Consider the following 5,853-nt stretch of genomic DNA (forward strand, 5'->3'; position numbering starts at 1 on the left):
AAAGACTAACAACATTTGTGGCAGGGGAGGAGCTTTTCGTGAGTCACTGCTCACTTCTTCAGATACTGGACTCTTGCTCTTTTCTGCCATGAATTTGGTTAGTCTAAGATGCTACTGGAACTCTTGCTCTTTTCTATTGCTACAAATAGACTACACGGCTACCCATGTAGAACTCTCAAGAAACACCCAGACTGATTTCCCACAAGTGCTGCTCCGCGCTCACTCCTCCCTTTTGCCCGGATGACACATGTCAATTTCACACAAGCTACCTCGCGACCGCAGTTCGCCCCGGAGCTTCGTGCGATTTCCCCCGCGTCTACTCAATCCTCAAAAAACAGGACTGAGTAGACGCTGGGGAAATCGTGCGAAGCTGCAGGGTGAAATGTGGCCACGCAGCAGCTTGTGTGAAATTGACACATGCTATCCGGGCAAAAGGGAGGAGTGAGCTCGGAGCAGCGCTTGTGGGAAATCACCCCCAGACATTCTGGGAATTCAGCAGATAACACCAGCTCAGCTCCAGAAGACAGAATCCTCTGTCTGGTTCAGCTCCGTCGCTCTCTTTCTGCTTGTCACAGATACATCTGGAGTTCCCAAGACTTTGGCTAGTTCTTGAATTCCAGAACACCATCTATCAGTCAAATATCTGATAGTGACGAAGAAGAAGAGGTTTTAGTTGCATCCTGTTCTTGCTTTTTGAAAGCTTCCACAAGTCCCACGGCCCCATTTTACTATAACACCACTTTGCCATTGGGTGCCCCCAGGTCAGCTGTTCACTGGAGGTTCCTGATGATCCCCCAAAGCAGAAATTAGCCCAAATCCAGTTGCCTTCTGCACCAGCTACCATCGCCTCAGGAAATCCATGGAGATCCTCCAGACAGACAGCAGCACAGTCTTAGTCCTTGTGGTGGAGTGGGAGAGAGAGCAACATCAGGCTGGGAAAAGGTAGGAAGGGGAAAGTGGTGACCTGCGTGCCAGATGGCAATGTGGTCCCCCACGAGGCCACACGTTGGCACACCACAGCAGTCAGGAGAGAAGATCTCCAGCATGAGATATTTTCCTCCCTGAACCTGAGAAATGGAGAAAGAAGGTGAGGAGAGACTCAGCAGCGGCGCTTTCCTGCGAAAAGCTATGAGGTGCAGGGAGGGCAGATTTGGGTCAGGAGGGGAAGAGAACCCGGCTCCTCTGTGGAATGAGAAGCAGGGCATCTTATCCAGGCTCAAACAAGGGATTATATTGCAATCACTGTAGTACTTAGGAGCTGTTGGATGGGGGACAAAGAATTCTCAGCAACGGGAGTGTCTAAGAGTTCCCCAGGTAAATTTTGCCAGACTTCCAGCTGGAGTTCTCTTGAAGCTCTTTGGCTAAAATATTCCACAGGTTAGGTTAGGTATAGGAAAAAGCCTGCATGGTTAACAAACAAAGTAAAGGAAGCTGTAAAAGGTAAAAAGGATTCCTTTAAGCGGTGGAAAGCTAGTCACAGTGAGGCTGATAAAACAGAACACAGGCTATGGCAAATAAAATGCAAGTCTGTGGTCAGGCAGGCAAAAAGGGAATATGAGGAGCATATAGCAAAAAACATAAAAACCAAGAATAAAACTTTCTTCAAATACATTAGAAGCAGGAAACCAGCCAGGGAGGCAGTGGGGCCCTTGGATGACCAAGGGGTAAAAGGAGTACTGAAGGATGATAGGGAAATGGCTGAGAAGCTAAATGCATTTTTTGCCTCTGTCTTCACTGTGGAAGATGAGAAGTGCTTGCCCACTCCAGAACCGATTATTTCAGGAGGGGTGTTGAAAGACCTGAGTCAGATTGAGGTGACAAGAGAGGAGGTCCTAAAACTGATAGACAACTTAAAAACTGATAAATCACCAGGCCCAGATGGCATACATCCGAGAGTTCTGAAAGAACTCAAATGTGAACTTGTGGATCTCCTGACAAAAATATGTAATCTTTCCTTAAAATCAGCCTCCATTCCTGAGGACTGGAAGGTAGCAAATGTCACTCCCATCTTTAAAAAGGGTTCCAGAGGAGATCCGGGAAATTACAGGCCAATCAGTCTGACGTCGATACCGGGTAAATTGGTGGAAACCATTATTAAGGAAAGAATTAGTAGGCACATAGATGAACAAAACCTATTGAGGCAGACTCAACATGGGTTCTGTAAGGGAAGATCTTGTCTCACTAACCTGTTAATGTTCTTTGAGGGGGTGAACAAACATGTGGACAAGGGGGATCCAATAGATATTGTTTACCTTGACTTCCAGAAAGCTTTTGATAAAGTTCCTCATCAAAGGCTCCTAAGTAAGCTCAAAAATCATGGGATAAAAGGACAAGTCCTTTTATGGATCAAAAACTGGCTAATTAATAGAAAACAGAGAGTGAGTATAAATGGGCAGTTCTCCCAGTGGAGGGGGGTAAGCAGTGGGGTACCACAGGGATCAGTACTTGGTCCACTGCTTTTTAACTTGTTCATTAATGATTTGGAGTTGGGAGTAAGCAGTGAAGTGGCTAAATTTGCGGATGATACGAAGTTGTTCAGGGTGGTGAAAACCAGTGAGGATTGTGAGGCACTCCAAAGGGATCTGTCAAAGATGGGCAAGTGGGCGTCAACATGGCAAATGGGGTTCAATGTGGCCAAGTGCAAGGTGATGCACATTGGAGCCAAAAATCCTAAATATAAATACACGTTGATGGGGTCTGAACTGGCAGAGACAGATCAAGAGAGAGATCTTGGAGTTGTAGTAGATAACTCACTGAAAATGTCGAGACAGTGTGTGACTGCAATAAAGAAGGCCAATGCTATGCTGGGGATTATTAGGAAGGGTATTGTAAACAGATCAGCCAATATCATAATGCCGCTATATAAATCAATGGTGCGACCTCATCTGGAATACTGTGTGCAATTCTGGTCACCACACCTTAAAAAGGATATTATAGCTTTGGAAAAAGTGCAGAAAAGGGCAACTCAAATGATAAAAGGGTTGGAACACTTTCCCTATGAGGAAAGGTTAAAACGCTTAGGGCTCTTTAGCTTGGAGAAACGACGGCTGAGGGGTGACATGGTTGAGGTTTATAAGATTATGCATGGGATAGGGAAGGGAGAGAAAGAGGTACTTTTCTCCCTTTCTCACAATACAAGAACCCGTGGGCACTCCATGAAATTGCTGAGCGGTCGGGTTAGAACGGATAAAAGGAAGTACTTCTTCACCCAAAGAGTGATTAACACATGGAATTCACTGCCACAGGAAGTGGTGGGTGCTACAAGCATGGACGGCTTCAAAAGGGAATTAGATAAGCATATGGAGCAGAGGTCCATCAGTGGCTATTAGCCACAAGGTATAGCTAGGGGCTCTGGGGCAAGTGATGCTCTGTCTTCTTGGTGCTTGGGGGGGGGGTCAACAGTGGGAGGGCTTCTAATGTCCTGGCCCCACTGCTGGACCTCCTGATGGCACTGGTATTTCTGGCCACTGTGGGATACAGAGTGTTGGACTGGATGGGCCTTTGGCCTGATCCAACATTGGCATCTCTTATGTTCTTATGTTTGGCCACTGTGTGACAGTGTTGGACTAGATGGGCCTTTGGCCTGATCCAACATTGGCGTTTCTTATGTTCTTATGTTCTATTTTTCATCTCCCACGTTGGCTCAATGGGAGGTTTGGCCTGAGACCCTGGAGAGCTGCTGCCAGTCCGAGTAGACAACACTGGCCTTGAGAAGGTTTGACTCTGCAACACACATGCGTCCACAATATAGCTCCAAGTACTGGAAGGGCTGTGGGCCCACCAGTGATTTTTCCCATTGCTGGTGGTCTTGCACAGTTATTCAAGCCTTCTGGTCCCAAGGTCATAAGAACAAAAGAACATAAGAGATGCCAATGATGGATCAGGCCAAAGGCCCATCCAGTCCAACACTCTGTATCACACAGTGGCCAGAAATACCAGTGTCATCAGGAAGTCCACCAGTGGGGCCAGGACATTAGAAGCCCTCCCACTGTCTGGAAGAAATAAAGAAGATAGCGTCAGAAGGCATTCCACTTGATCCGGCTCTACTGCTTCTTAATTCGATGTGCATCATCGATAACCATGAAGTAAAGATCTCTGAACTTGCCTCCACCCTGTTAATAACAACTTCAGGGCTTTTTGTGCCATCTTTAGCCAGTGGTTTTGGTCGGGAATTTAACGGAGCACGGGGAGGAATCGCATGCGGATCCTCCATCCCTTTCTCAATGGCGGAATAAGTGCTGGGACCACTTAGTGATGGACAAAGTTGCGGTTAGCTATGATTCACACACACAAGGGCACCTGGAATCCCACTCCAGATTTGTTCGTGAATGGTTCCCATTATTAGCATATTTCTCAGAGAAGGATATATTACCAGCAAATCCCAGCTACACAGAACGGCTTCGCCTATGAAGTTGTTTACTAAGGTCTGAGCACTCCTTTAATTCTCTCGGTACCACAAATAGTGTTTTAAGATTAAGGTTAGGAGAAGGTCTTTCAACAGCGTTAATTGTTTACATAGGTTTAATGACACACGGACTCACGGTGTTGTGTCATGATATGTTTTGCTAAGTAATAAGGATTGAGTGTATTGATTTCACTGTATATATGGAATATCTTTCAATAAACATTTTAAAACCAAAAAGAGAGAGCAAGAGAGAGAGAGGGTCAGACTCTGCAGAAAGGCAGCTTGGACACACCAGGGCTCCACATCTGGATCTGAGCAGAGGCAGGCTTTGGGGAGGGGAGGGAGTCCATCCTCCCAAAGCATCGCGTTTTCTCCAGGGGAACTGATCTCTGTTACCTGGAGACCAATTGCAATTCTGGGAGCTCTCCGGACCCCTCCTGGAGGATGGCAGCCCCAGCCGGCCAGTTCTGTCCCGATCAGCAGTCTTTCCCCGCCTGATTCCTCCAGGAGCTCAAGATCGGGGTGTGAATTTGATGCAGTCCTCTTCTCCTTTGCCCAGACCTCTGGTACTTGAAGATAGACTGCCTGTATACATGGAGGTACCATTGGTGAATCCCATCAGTGTGAGGGAAACACTCTTCCGGTCAGTCTCAAACGTCCACCCATGGATCTCACAGGGGACTCTCTCTTTAGCCTCCTCTTAGCGGTCTCCTCCCACAACATAAAGCCCCAGTCCCCGTAACCTTTTTGTATGAAATCTCGTCCTACATTTCCCTTTAAAAAGGTAAAGGTTTCCCTTGCTCCAAAGCCAGTCGACTCCGACTCTAGGGGGCGGTGCTCATCTCTGTTTCCAAGCTGAAGAGCCAGCACTGTCCGAAGACGTCTCCATGGTCATGTGGCCGGCATGACTAGACACCAAGGCGCATAGAACACTGTTACCGTCCCACCGAAATGGTCCTATTTATCTACTTGCAATTTATTGCTTTCGAACTGCTAGGTTGGCAGGAGCTGGGGCCAGAGACGGGAGCTCACTCCGTCATGTGGCACACTCGGGTCTCAAACTGCCAAACTACCGACCTTCCGGTCTGCAGCTCAGTGTCTTTAACCACTAAGCCACCACAGCCCCTACGTTTCCATTTACCCAGGGGCTAATCGAGAAAATGTATTGGTCTATTGTGCCCCGGCTGGAAACAACCCTTGCATTTTCAATTTTCCGCCATCTGACAGATCCACAAATAATTGACGTGAACAAAATTCCCCTGCGAGCACCCGCGGTCGGTGCAAACCCAGCCATTCTTTTGAGTGGCTTCAATCCCTTTCTCTTTCTTTAAGTAATAGAAGCTGCCAAGTAACCATTTTGTGGACCCTGCATTTAATTTCCCGAGTAGGCCCAGCTTGCGGCGCGTTTTCAATATCGCTCCTGCCCGCCATCAAAGGACAGCCTTTCC

Source organism: Gekko japonicus, unplaced genomic scaffold (genome assembly GCF_001447785.1).
Source record: "Gekko japonicus isolate JY-2015 unplaced genomic scaffold, Gekko_japonicus_V1.1 scaffold196, whole genome shotgun sequence".
Taxonomy (NCBI): Eukaryota; Metazoa; Chordata; class Lepidosauria; order Squamata; family Gekkonidae; genus Gekko; species Gekko japonicus.